General features: G+C 39.7%; 1 long non-coding RNA gene across 1 annotated transcript; it reads left to right on the top strand.

Moving 5' to 3' along the window:
• Positions 1–1730: 1730 nt before the first annotated feature.
• LOC131192454 (uncharacterized) lies at positions 1731–12783 on the top strand. The gene is made up of 3 exons (XR_009153738.1): positions 1731–1923; positions 3614–3791; positions 12581–12783. It is a non-coding gene; the product is annotated as an uncharacterized LOC131192454 (long non-coding RNA).
• Positions 12784–15086: the final 2303 nt, after the last annotated feature.

Below are 15086 nucleotides of genomic sequence, written 5' to 3'. Positions count from 1 at the left end.
GTGGGTAAACTGAAGATCCAAATTATTGGGGGCAATATACTGACCCTAAACTTCTTAGAGAAGGCTGTAAAGCACTGTAAAGCAATATATAAGTGCTATTGCTATTGCTATTTCTGTTAAGACCTTCTCAGCATCCCCAGGATCATGTGAAGAAAATTCAGGTACTTTGCAATTGGTTCATATTTATGACTTCCTGTATCCAAAGGTCATGTGAGCACCTCTTGTCAACTTCTGAAAAGCAAAATCAATGAGGAAGTCAGATTCACTTAACTGTGGCAAGAAAGGTCGTAAAATGGAACAAAAGTCACTTAACAACTGTCTCATTTTACAAAAGAAATTTTGGGATAAATTGTCGTAAATCGAGGTCTACTTGTAACCATTTCTTTAAAAAAGCAAAGAAATGAGAGGGAACTTAATAAATACAAAACAGGATCCTTCCAGTATTGAATACCATTTCTCAATACTTTTAGGAAAGAAAAAACGTATAGTTATATCTAGAATTTATGTCTCTCTTCAGTCCAGTGGAATTCTGAGCAATTTTAAATTTTCTCTTTACAGTAAGAAACAAATTATCAATATTATTTTAAAGCTGTACCAAGTCCAATGCCAAAAAAAACACCATCACACAGCCCTGTTAGATATTTTGGAAGACTCTTTCCCAATCCCTCCTGGAATAACCATATGCTAACCCAAAGAGGCCACAACAAAGATGTTCAGTAAGAGAAGGGTGGCATAGAAAGCCCACCCTTTCCAACTTTTATTGGATGGGCAAAAGCCACTGAGAAGCAATCCAGTGGTGAAATCCTACCGGTTCACACCGGTTCAGGTGAACTGGTAGTGATAAAAACTACTGGTTCAGTGAACCGGTAGTAAAAAAATGCTACTAGTTGGTCCGAACCGATGATCAGCTGTGTCGTGCTTTCTTGTGAATCTAAACCATGTGGCACAGCTGTTCCCCCCTCGCTGTTCTACTTACCTTCCCAAGCCTCCTTTTTCCGCACGCAGCATGCGTTTGGCGTGTACTGTATGCACGCACACAGTGTGCATTTGGTACACCCTGCACATGTGCACAGTGTGTTTTGTGCACACTGTGCATGCATGTGCACGCAGCACGCATTTGGCATGCACCACGCATGCGCGGGCGGCGAACCAGTGGCAAACCGGGGAAGATTTCACCACTGAAACGATCCCCTAGGTATCCAATTCCTAAACTGGCTATGTTCTTCCACCAGTAAAAGGCAGTCCAAGCCTATCTGTTATACCAAAGGATACCTTGCTTGCATGAATAAGTCACTGCACAAAATTTGCTTCAGATGTATTCCCTTTTTCTTTAAAGCAGCCTTGAGTCTTTGAATGTATTGGCTACAGATGAAAAAACGGTTGTGAAGTCTAACATGGCTGGTAGATATCAGTTTGAAGAAGGGAACGATATGAAGGCATATTGAAATTTATGCAACCTTTGAAACATAATTGGAGAGCAGAACTCCAGACTCAGAACAAAATAAGTTGCACGTTTAGAAAAAAAATGTTTTGAGGTCATTCCGTGTTTCTCCAGTACAGTGAACTTTGTATTCCGATTACTCTATTATAACAAAGGTTGTAAGTCTGCCTGAAGCAGCTGACCAGATGTTTGTGTTCTGCAAGATCATGCAATATTCTCTTTTAAATGTTTTGAAATATACACCACTATATTTTTAGACTTTCATTGAACCCGATACGCAAGGTAGGGCTACCATATTTGGACTGCAAGGATCCAGATGATAAAGCAACAGTGTTGGAATTTTCCATATCTCTTTCCTTACTTCTAGGGTACATCTGTATTTTCCCCAACTTGCCATGGTAGGTTATGCAAAAGGACTTCATAATCTTTTGTGCTAGCCCCAAATCTGCTTCAAGATATCCTCTGGGCCAAAACTTCAAAAAGTAAGTTAGAAACGAGAATTTCTTTTCTGGGGCAGATACTGTTTTATCAGTAGAATAGCACCATTAGATATAACCAGTGGTGAGATTCAAATAATTTAACAACCGGTTCTCTGCCCTAATGATTTCTTCCAACAACCAGTTCACCAAACTGCTCAGAAAGTTAACAACCGGTTCTCCCGAAGTGGTGCGAGCTGGCTGAATCTCACCACTGGATATAACTGTAAACATGGAGAGTATTGATGAACTAAAAATTGAAATTTTGAAAACTAAAAACATAAATTGTATTATATGGTTTGTGGATTCCCATCAGATGCCTGTGGAGTTGATTTTCCATTATCCTTTGTCCATGAGAAAAGATAAATAAATTTAAATTCTTTAAACTGGAAAATTCCACTAGGTATGGGATTGGGGTAAAAGTGAACCTAAATCTTCATTTTGCTAGTCTATAGTAAGTTAATTTGCTGCTGGTTTTGCACACCACCTAGTGGCAGAATTGTATCTTTTCTGCAGTTAATTTCATTTCAGCAATTTCTTCCAGGCACTGTTAATAGCCCAGCTTGTTATTGTATTTGCAGAAATATATTTTAAAAATGATAAGATTATTTCTAAGATCCTTGTTCTTAAAAGATAGCCCTCATCTTAAGTTTTAGAGATTACCATCCTTTGAAAATCACCCCCAACCTTTCAAATTAATATAAATTTGCAGCTTTCAGGCCCAAAACCAAAAATGACATGTGGTGATTCTTCCAAACAATTCTTTATTGTTTCACAAAATCATGCCATACAGAGCACTGTATTATCTCCACCTACACAATATACTCTTTGAACTATTTGAGACGGGCTGTCTTTACCCTTTTTCCTCTCACACATAGTATCTGGACCAGGGGTGAAATCCAGCAGGTTCTAACAGGTTCTGGAGAACCAGTAGTGGAAATTTTGAGCAGTTCAGAGAACCGGTAGCAAATATTTTGAGTAGTTCGGAGAACCAGCAAATACCACCTCTGGCGGGCCCCAGAGTGGGGTGGGAATGGAGATTTTGCAATATCCTTTCCCCAGGAGTGGGGAGGGAATGGGGATTTTGCAGTATCTTTCCCCTGCCACACCCACCAAGCCACGCCTGCAGAACTGTAGTAAAAAAAATTTGATTTCACCACTGATCTGGACTGAGTTGCCTCTTACTCACCTGGCATTCACCCTCTTTCTCCTGGTGATCCATATCTGTACTACATACCGTCACAGCAGTTCTGTCTAAACATGCATGCTAAAACAATATTTAACTCTCTCCTGCTTGGTGGCTTTGTCAAATAAATCAGACTGATGAAGTCCTTTTAAATTGGAGAGTCTGTAGTCCTAAATTCATTTGTTCTGCTTAATTATGTAGCATGTCAACACATAATTTTAAATATTACAAAGTAATTACAGAGTCCACACACTGAGAAATCAGAATCGATTTAGAGATGCAACCTAGTCCTGTTCTTCAAGGCAGCCATGTTCCCAGTTGTTCATTTTAGATGCCAGACAATAATAGTCTAGAAATGGTGAGTCTCAAAATCATACACTATGCACTACAACCTAAGAGGTAATACAATTTGTGTGTCATCTTACCATAAAAGTCACATGCACACATTGTGTAAATAGCATTTGAAAATAATAAGATGGGATAATCATACATTTCTATTTACTTTTCCAGCTTGGGATCATGATTCATATTTTAGGGCAACCAGAGTCCATGTTTTGTGAGATGATAGCAATATAAATATGATGAATAAATAAATATACCCCATGGGAGCATGCAGGAATACAAAGATGGGCAAATGATGAAATATGTATTGTGATTTGCCCTTTATACATCATGATGTCATGCACAGGTATGTAAGAACAGAGTTTTGTTATTATTATTATTTTTAACCTGGCCTTTTGAGAAAAAGAGACAGAGACAGACAGAAAGTCAACTCAAGATCAAAAATTTAATCTATTCCTGCTTCCTATGACACACACTTCGATATTTTATAGCCATCTAGACACCACTCTCATTGTGCACATGTGGTTTGAAGGTCTTCCTATCACTAAATCTGACCATTTCATGCCATTGAGGCCTTGTAAGGTACCAAGCAGAAAAGGAATTCCATTCCACATGCTGTCCACTTAGAGCAGGGGTCTTCAACCTTGGTCCCTTTAAGACTTGTGGACTTCAACTCCCAGAGTTCCTCAGCCAGCTTTGCTGGCTGAGGGACTCTGGGAGTTGAAGTCCACAAGTCTTAAAGGGACCAAGGTTGGAGACCCCTGACCTAGAGCAGGGGTGTCAAACTCAAGGGCAGGGGCCGGATCCAGTCCATGGGATGCTTAGGTCTGGCTTGCGGGGCCACCCTATAAACAGTGAAGGCCTGTTTACGTTTTCGCTGGCAGATGGTTGCAGGAGGCCGTCACAGCCAGAAACGGAGCTCGGGAGCCCTTATTTCACTGGCAGAGCGCCAGTGGCCACCAAAGGCACCTCCGACACAAGTGTCGTTGAACTGACCATGCCCACCCCAGCCCCCTGAGGTCAAACACAACCCTGATGCAGCCCTCTATGAAATCAAGTGTGGCACTGCTGACCTAGAATGAATGTGGTTACTGTAATCTTGCCAGTCGCAAATCCAGACCTTACTCTGAAGGCAGTGGAAATCCTTAGTTGTCCTTGCTATGAATTTTTAGTAAAATTGGGGGAAGTAAGGGATTGGATTGTCACCAATGTCAGGCCCAAGCCCAGAAACAAGACATAGTGAGATCCAGTCAAGTTCAATCCTTTATTTGCTAGCATCCAACAGACAGAATGTTGCCAAGCTAAAACTGTAATTTTCTAACCTGCTAAATATATCCTGAGAGATTTTAGGGTGCGGTTTCCCTGAATCTTTCCTCCTCTTCAACTCAGGACTGGGCAGTCTTAATCTGAATCACTTTCTAGGAAAGTTCTGAATTGGCAAGAGAGCCCCTTCTTCTGCTGCAGGTCCACATTCCATCACACAAATGATTTCAACTCAAAAATAGACACTAGTTCAAATTCTAAATGGTGGGTGAGTCACAGCATATACTTTATTCCAACACCTGTAATCCAACTGGTGAGGAACATAGACTGCAAGCTTGAACTACTTTCTGTGTTTCCTCTCAAGTTGAGGAACTGTGTATCTTTTCCCTGAATAATTGTGGTTAATGAAAACTTGCTGCTACACAAAGTGCACCCAAGTGGAAACCAATCTTGAAAATAGTTTTAATTTCTTGTTTTAAAAAATGAATTTCTTCTGCATGCTGTTTCCTTTCTTTAGAATAAGAGCAATTTATTAATTTATACCCTGACTGCTGAGTGAAATCCGTGACACACTTAAAATATTTTTTTTTCAAACCCAGGGAAATAGAGTAAGAGTGATGGTGAACCTTTTTTTCCTTGGGTGCCAAAAGCACACGCATGCCCACAACCATAATTCAATGCTCCCCATGCCCTTCCCCCTGCACATGCACGACGCCCCCCCCGTGCTCCCCTGTGCATGCACACATAACACACACACCCTGCGCCCCATTTTGGGCCTAGCAGGCCTCCTTGAAGCCTCCGGAGGCCGGAAACAACTCGTTTCCAGACTTCCGGTAGGCCCAGTAGGCCCATTTTTCACCCTCCCCAGGCTCCAGAGGCTTTCTTGGAGCCCGGGGAGGGCAAAAACAGCCTCTCCCATCCCCTGGAGGTCCTCCGGAAGCTGGAAACAGTCCATTTCCTGACTTCAGTGACCCCAACAGGCCAGTTTTTTGCCCTCCTCAGGCTTCAGAGGCTTGCCTCCTCCCAGAGAAGGCCATTTTCACCCTCCCCCAACCCCCTGGAGGCCCTCCACAGGCCAAAAACACCTTCTCAGAGCCTCCATGCGAACCTTGTATTTACCTGATATCCAAAACGGGCCACATGGAGACTCCTGGGAGGGGTGGGGCGGCATGGGTGGGGCCAGCTGAAAATCAGCTGGCCGGCCCACACATGCACGCTGGAGCTGAACTAGGGCAACGACTCGCGTGCCCACAGATATGGCTCCGCGTGCCAGCTGTGGCACGCATGCCATAGGTTTGCCATCACGAATCTTAAGACTTTCTCCCAACCTTCTGTTTTTGAATATAAGGACCATAACAGGTCTCAAAAAAAAAAATCCAATCTAGAAATAACTATTAGAACAGTCCTATGTTTCTCATACAGGGCACAGCCAAATAGCCATATTTAATTACAATCTACCAGTTCTTGAACCAATAGAAAAACATGCCATCATAAATTGTCCTGCCCTGATATTTGAAGCCTCCCCTGCTTTAGTAGTGAGATCAAACAATATTCTTGGCCTTACAAGTTTTCATAAGGTCTTCATAAGTTGAAGAAAGTGATCGGTGGATTCCCCTTACTATATTTCCCTTCCAACTGGGTGTCTCCCTTGCTGATGTCACCCTCAAATGCTTTCCTTAAAGTGTGGTTTGGCTCAGCTGGGTGCTGACAAATTGCCAGATAAACAGGTTGCAGCCATGTTTTGAAAATAGGCTGACGACTCCACTGATCTGGAGGAAGGGCATTGGGCCAGGCTGATCTCGTGCCCATGAGGAAAGAGGGATTGCAAGGAGGCAACCATGTTGTGTTGCGAGGAGCACAAACTGGCAAACTTGTTGGGAGAAACGCCACAAGTACTCCCTCATACTTTAGTCCAGGGGTCTCCAACCTTGGTCCCTTTAAGACTTGTGGACTTCAACTCCCAGAGTTCCTCAGCCAGCTTTGCTGGCTGAGGGACTCTGGGAGTTGAAGTCCACAAGTCTTAAAGGGACCAAGGTTGGAAATCCCTGCTTTAGTCCATGTTTTTCCCCCATCCTTATGATCCTCCCTCTAGCCACCAGTCACAAGGATGGTCATGGGAGGACACTGGATGGAGCAAGCAATGACTCAGCTCCATCTTCACCAAGTGTTGCAAAGGTGTGTTACTGCAGGCAGCAATGGCTGCTACGAACAGCAATGAGAAGTAACTTGCATGGAGCAAGCAAAACACCTCCCACCCCTAACCCCCCCCCAGCCCAATAATAAAAGCAATAAAGAGTAACACCACTTCTTGCAGCAAAAGCAGCAGAAATATATATAACCTTTATTGAAAACAGATCAGCAGCGTTTTGTCAGAATCCAGCTTTCTAAACTGTCTTTCAATGCAGGGCAGGGCTGATGCTCTTTAAGAGTGTCCTATTTTTAATTATAGGTCCAGACTTCTTTCAGAACAAAAACAACCTTAAGATTTCGTATAGAAGAGATTGCATAAGACCTGACATACCTTTTGTTCTGTATCATGAACCACATTGTTGATGAAACATACTGGATTTTGTCAATGGCAAAATCCATTGTGTCAGGAAAGAGGAAAACACTACTACAAAAAGTGAACATCCAAATTTGACACTAAACTATTTCTGTGGAGTGTTGGGAAGGACAAATTGGCAACTTCATGGGATGTATCATATAAAAATTATTACCAAGGAAGGATTTTGCCACAATGGCTGAGTTGGGAGTTGGGGGGTAGCAAAAAGGCATTTTCTTCTGGGCTTTGGGGTGTTTTTTTTTCAATCTAATTTGTTTAATTAAAGTTTTACAAAACACATAAAAACTAACATAAACTAAGAAAGAGCAAAAGAAAGAATCAAGAGGAAGAACTAGAAGAAGTTTCCAATTTCCTTTGCAGCAAATAGAAGTGCAATTGCAAAGCTATCTTTTTTACTCTATGATTATAAAAAAAAACCCTTCACTTTTTTTCTATGATCTATTTTTTCTAATCATTAAAACCATGAAAGTGCTTTTTTTCCCTATTTCATGCAAACAAAACTCTATAAATGCAGGTACTATATTTTGTCCCCTCTAATTAAAGTAGTTAATTTAGCCATCTCCACATCATATTGACCAAACACTCCTCAGGATTGAGCCTTTCCACTTTTGAGCATATAATAGCCTGGCTGCAATTGTCATTCTGAGCTTTCGTTCTATGACAGACTGAAGGATCACTAGTTAAATAATTTCATTCTTCAAACCTCAGATACTAAAACTTTTTGTTCCAACAAATGAGATTAGTAAAGGTAAAGGTTCCCCTCGCACATACATGCTAGTTGTTCCCGATTCTAGGGGGCAGTGCTCATCTCCGTTTCAAAGCCGAAGAGACAGCGCTGTCCGAAGACGTCTCTCTGTGGTCATGTGGCCGGCATGACTAAATGCCAAAGGCTCATGGTAACACTGTTACCTTCCCACCAAAGGTGGTCCCTATTTTTTCTACTTGCATTTTATAGGTGCGTTCGAATTGCTAGGTTGGCAGAAGCTGGGATAAGTAATGGGAGCTCACAGACATAAATACAATTTCAAACTATTATCCAAGTTTTAGTTGTTGAACAAATTTACATTTGTTTATATGAAATATGCTTATATTTCATAAATTTATATTGCCACCCAACTCACACCTAGGTGACTCCTGGAAGCCTTATTTTCTAAGGTAGACTTTTTAAAGTAAAACTATTTTATGAGATTTCTCTTTTGTGGAATTTTTAAAGATTTTATATTGTTGACTCTCTGTTTCAGTATGGGTTTTGGCTGACATCTAGTGGTCATGAAATTTCATTGCAAAACAATGAATATTGTCCACTATTTCAAAGCAAAAAATCTGTGAGATGTTCTGAAATGTTTTGCTCTTGCCCCAAGCATTGTATTGCCTCCATTTCCCATAGTAGAGGATGGAGTGCAAAAACTTCTCAAGCAATATCATATCTCATTGTCCCAAAGGTGCTTTTTCAAGAGGTAACCGGACTTTCTGGTTTTTCTTGAAGACGTTTCTTTTCTCATTCAAGAAGCTTTTTCAGCTCTCATTCATATCTTATTGTTAATAAAAACAAAACAGATACTTGTCTAACTACATAAGTTATATTAAGAACTGATACATTTATAGGAAGCTAACAACTTGATACAGCAATAGTTATTTTGAAGGGAGGGGGTATACCGCCAAATCCATTAAGACCCTACTTTTATTAAGCTAACTCAAAGTTTATTTATTTTATTTATTATTTATTAATTAGATTTCTAGACCGCCCTTCTCCCGAAGGACTCAGGGCGGTGTACAGCCTTATTAAAACACATAGGTACACAATAAATTTAAAATACATTTAAAATGAAATATTTAACCGGCCAATTTAAAACTAAAAACGGTCAGACGACCGATATAAAACCCTAAACTATAAAATCACCATTAAAAACCCATAACTTAAAAAACTTAACTTAAAAAACTAACCCAGTCCAAAGTTACAAAACTGTTGCAAAAGACTGAGGCTGAGATTCTCAGTCATCCAGGTCATGGTGTCCCAAAGGTGCTTTTTGAGGAGGCAACTGAACTTTCTTGTTTTTTTTCCCCTTTGAAGACGTTTTGCTTCTCATCCAAGAAGCTTCTTCAGTTCTGACAGGATAGTGAGGAATCTGATAGGATAGTGGGGAATTAATTCCATTCTCCACTATCCTGTCAGAGCTTCTTGGATGAGAAACAAAACGTCTTCAAAGGGGAAAAAAAAGAAAGTCCAGATGCCTCCTGAAAAAGCACCTTTGGGACAAAACTGTTGCAAGCTTTTGAGTTTCAAGAATCTTCATCACCTCAGGAAAGGAGGCAGCAACATATTTGGGTAATCTGACGCCATGTCTGTATCTTGTTATAATGTCAGATGGAGCTTCACATGTGTAAGTTTATGAGATACTGAGTAGTAGTGAAAATAGTGGTGTTAAAGCCTCAGAAAGCTTGCTGGGATGTACAATTCAATGTTTATACGTTCTTTATGGAAATATGGTATGTTCTCATTTTTTTTTAGGCTCCCTGGGTTTCTTGCCAGTTTATCATTTCTTAACCATTAGTCCTCTGAAACATTAAACTGCCAGAAATTGACTTAATTTTATCACATTTTAGCTAGCTAGAAAAAGTATATTAATTGCCATTTTAAATTTAAAAAAAATTATCCTAACCAACACAGGTCAGAACAATCATTCCAGCTACTAAAACGATATTTATGAAGTACAGGAATTATTTCATACAAAAATATAGGAATTTTTTTTTGTTTCTCCTTTAACTTTTTGATAACGAATCTAATGGGTAGCCTAGCGGGAGGGGAAAGGTTCAGTTACAAAGTCCTCATTTTCTCTGTGAGGTGCTGTGAGGATAACCACTGCAAGGTGTTGAGGTGCTATGTGGGGGAGGGAGAATCACATGCCCTATCTTGATCTTTTGGAGAAAATGGGGAGACAAATGTCAATCATAAAAAGGGGCAAAAAATCAGTATCTAGGATGGCTAAGCAGTGATGCTCATGTTCTATTTTCACACTGGAGGTTTATGATACCACCCCCCTTGTTCTGGTCATAGAGGCCATTAACGAAGACAAACTCTACATCATGCCCACAATGGCTGGGAGATAGCCTAAAGTGCAAACATGGAAATGGCCTAGATTTTGTCAAATATTCTGTTCAAAGTTTTGGAAAGAAGACATGCTATGTTCTTCATAGAACTGGAGTATTTCTGAATTCATATTTTATTTCTTTGCCAGAAACAAAGCTACAAGTCTTGGAATTCATTTGAAGGCCTACACATTTGTTATTACTGAAATTTCTAGGGTTTCAAAGAAGTCAACTTTGTTAAACAAGAACTTATCTACTAATAATTGTATCTGTCTTTAAGATAGACTTTTAGAATTAAAATAAAGTTAAAGTTAAGGCTTGAGAATTAGTTCCTCTAGAGTTTTAACCAAAAGGGTTGTATGCACTGTCCAGAATCCATTGGAGTTGTGTGAGAGAAGAGAAGAGAAGAGAAGAGAAGAGAAGAGAAGAGAAGAGAAGAGAAGAGAAGAGAAGAGAAGAGAAAGATGATCTGAAAGAAAAAAAGAGAAGAAAAAGAGAAAACCCAAAATCACAAAGCCCACAGAAAGTAAGCATCTCAATGCTCAGAAGGTATTCCAAAAAGGAGGGAAATGTTGAACTGCGAGACTTGTTATTGAAGGGATGTGTGTGTGTGTGAGTGTATGTGTGTTTGTAGTTAAGGCAGGAGCTGAGAAATACTCAGTCAATGTAGCAAAAAGGAGATCTCAGATAGACCAGAAAAAGCTCACCTGAGAGAGATAAAGACTCGAAGGAGGCAATCTTGTAGTTTTCTGAAAACCTTAACTATGCAGAGTCCATTATGATGATGCTAAGACACTGAGCCAAAGAAAGAAGCCTGAAAGCAGCTGAATGGAGTCCATGCATTGGTAGGAGAAGAGCATTAGACGAAGACACACTGCATTCCCCCTTTGGAGAATTCTCACTGGAAAGAAAGAAAAGTCAAGTTGAAAGGGAGGAATTGTGTTGCATCACCAGAAATGGAGCAACTGTTGTTTTCGTTGTTAGCAACCAACTTCAAAACCAAGCATTTGAAAGAAAAAGCTGACACTGAAGATGAAAGAAAAAGATAACAGAGAATATTTTCAAACTTGAGATTTTTTTTATCAATGGTTGGATAATAAAAGTAGAAATTAAGAGTTTAATATTGTTATATAAACAAATTGACTCAGACCAAACGCTTTTCACTAAGCAATTATTGTATATAAAGAGAAAATATATAAATAAAATTTTAAAAAAGAAGAAGAAGCAGGAAAAATCAAAACAAGTGACCCTGGTCAAGGATAACCTATAGGTACAAAAAACTAAAACTCATCTGGAATCCATACATTTCTTAAACATCTTTGTATTGAATATTACTGCATATAGGGAGGTTTAGCATATCTGAGCTGATATTTCAATATCTTCAATCTTCTGATGCTCCCATAACTATCATGAGATGTACAAAGAAGGTCATCAAGAATGCAGAAACTAGGTGGGTCCTCACTGGAAATAGAGTAGTTGTGTTGGGAATAAAAAGCTGAAGGAGAACAAGCTGGCCGGAGCACAAAAGGCAACTGTAAGTTTGAATTTCCTGTCTCCCACACAGAACGTAATGTGGCTAACAGAGAAGGAGCTACACACAACTTATTCCTCCCTTCTCTCCTACAGAAAGATCACACTGTTCTTGATCAAAATAGGCCTTTTGATCAAAGAAGGCCTTTTCCACTACCTTTATTAAACAATCGAAAGCTGCTAAGAAGTTGCAGTGGATGAACCTGTGGTCCAAAAGATAAACAAAAAATAATAATTTATGAATAATATCTCTGGCAGCTCAAAAGATAGTCAGAATGGATGAACGACACACACTCACACACAAATACACAACACATATATTTTCAGTATTTAGATATAATCTCTAAAGACAATGGGCAGATCCTTCTCCCATTGTTTTGTTTCTGGTGGGTTCAATCAAGTCAGCTTCCACCACTTCCTTTCCACTGAGTCAGAGTTATTCTTGTTCTAAGAACCCCCTTCTCATCTCATCTTTAAGGTGTTTGTATAGTGTGAGGTACTTCCTCTTCTGGCCCAAGAGAAAGCTGGCTGGCGCAGTAGAGTTGATGCAATTCATGTAGTGGTTTGAGGGGAAAAGACCAGAGTCCTTGCATCCTGTACAGAGGGGCTAATAGAAGTTCCACCTGGGTGTAGAATGCAGTGATGTAGGAAACCCAGAAAAGTAAAATTGTCCTAATTTCCTGTTGTTTCAGGCGCTATCAGCTGACGATGCAAGTCTGAGTTTCAGATCAAAAGACTCATATCACGCAAAGTTTGTGGATACTCTGGAAAGCAAATTCCACAAGACCTTCTGAAGAAATTCCTCACCTTGCAATTATGTTCACATTCATGCATAGCAATTGATACCCTTTATGCAAAGGTTTAGCCATTTAGTTTGGCATGTATTTCATTTAATTAAAATCTCTCTCTCTCTCTCCTAGTTTCATGAAGTGCTGTCCCCAGTTGGGAAAAAGGGGAAGAGTTAGGGAAAGAGAAGGATATACAGGTCTTAGAAATCAAAAGCAGTAAATCTGCTGTTGACTACTCAGAGCCCCAAATGGTGAAAATAAGAAAAACAAAATGGACTCCTTCTGGTTTTGATGTGCTATTCTAATTCTTCATGAAGACATATTTTCTGGAGAGGGAAAGGCATTCCCAACTTTAATTCAATCCCCCCAATATGAATTTGCTCATAAATACCTATTCTGGCTGTGTTGCTCCTGAATCAAATCCCTTTGTGTTGATATGACCATCTGAGGTCAGCAAGAGCAAGCCCTGGTGAATTAAAGGTTACCCTATTTCTGAGCCAGATTACTATTTATTTATATTCTTCAATGAAGAATGACCTGTTTGCCCTTTTCCTCCTCAAATATCCACTGACTACAGTTTAGGGGATTTTACCTTAACTGTTGTCTTATTAAAACAAGTAGTATAGCTTTGAACATTTATTTTGATTTATAAAATAGAATGGAATGGAATCTAATGGAGTGGGGTGAGGTGGGATGGAAAGGAATAGAATTTATAGAAAATAGAATGCTTCTAGAGATTAACCATCTTCTGAGAAGATCAATGCTCAAAAGATGGTGGACTCAGTTCAGAATAAAAGCCCAGACTTTATTGTACATGCATTGGGGAATCTCCTGAGTATTTTCATATACCAAACTTCTGCTAGTTTTCATCTTTGCCGCTGGGCACCAGGTTTTACACAAGACCACATCTCTGCAGTAGAATCGGCTAAACTTCTTCCTCAGAAGCTGGGAGCATTGATTTTTTTGGATGATAGGTCAGTCCTCTGGAATGACATCCTATTCATGGGTCATCTCTGAAGACTTAGATTGGGGAATGTGGTGGGTGGGTGAAGGTTAGGTGCCTGATGTTATGTGCTGTATCTAGGTTTTAAATGTTGTATGCCTTATGTTTTTACCAGTGAAAACATGCAGTTGCAATGAGGTAAAAATTGGATGGATGGATGGATGGATGGATGGATGGATGGATGGATGGATGGATGGATGGATGGATAAAAGAGCGATAGAGAGTAATGTAACAATCATGCACATTGAATATCCTTAGGGCCACATGCAGCTTCCATTTCACATCAAGAAAGCTAGCTGGACAGTACTCCAGTTGCCAGTTTGTCCCATCTAAGCATTAAAAAAAAGGAAATCAAAAGTCATATTAAAAAGAGGTATAGGTTTTTTGCAGTTTGCAGTGGAAGTATTCTCTTCTTGGGAATGAGGAACCGAGGTTGTAATTGACTGGCAATAATAATAGTTTTGAAGGCAGACCTGAAGTGTGACTTCATACATTCTGAAGTATGTATATGTTAATAGGCTAGTGTAAAAACCTATTCTGAACCTTAAAAGAATAATACAGTGTGAATAAGCATTTTTTCAAGCATCAGACCACCCATACTTGCTATTCATGCACCATCTACTTGTTATTACCATTTTCTTTTTGTTTCTCCTGTGTATTTTCAAAGTGTCATGTGGGTATATAAATCCCAGCGTGGTAAGATTACAGGTGGTCTGATTATTACTACCAAATGTCGTGTATTCCTGTCTTTTCAAAATGAACCAACCTGTTTTTTTTGTTACACAAGAAAATGGCATATGCTGCAGAAATAGGTACCCTGATAGTGTGCAGATATTTCTGAACTACTATTCCCATTAACCCTTCCCATGGGTTTGCAGTTTAAATATCTAGAGAACATTGGTTTGCCCATGCCTGATGACCAAGTAAAAATCCAAAGATGGAGAAAGGACTAGACAAATCTCCTTAGATATACCAAGGGCATGTTTCCTTTCTTGATTTCTGTGGAAATCTCATGTCCTATCCTTGCTCTGAAGAAGTCCAACACTGTAGATATTTCCTGAGCCATATGCTGTGCAGATGTGCAGATTTTAAACCCAGGATTTTCCCAGGCATCCTAGCCCTTATTGAGATATTTGAAACTCCAATGTCCACTCCTCCGAGGTTTCCCAGATTGGGGAAGGCTGTCATAAGAAATTGGGTCTTATTGCAATCTATCTGCAAATTGAATTTGCAGTCATATAATATTTTCATTTGTTTATTGGGCCTTTTATATCTCTAATCCAAAGACTCAGAGCAATGGGCCGAGTGCCAAACACATCCTTATTCGAAACCCTACAATAAATCATTACAGCAAAAGCATTAAAGCCGATCCGCAATAAAATAAAAACAGAGGCATCGATCATTAGC

The sequence above is a fragment of the Ahaetulla prasina genome, chromosome 2 (assembly GCF_028640845.1).
Source record: "Ahaetulla prasina isolate Xishuangbanna chromosome 2, ASM2864084v1, whole genome shotgun sequence".
NCBI classification, from domain to species: domain Eukaryota; kingdom Metazoa; phylum Chordata; class Lepidosauria; order Squamata; family Colubridae; genus Ahaetulla; species Ahaetulla prasina.
The sequence above is the reverse complement of the archived record's forward strand: the minus strand, read 5'-3'. Positions and strand labels throughout refer to the sequence as shown.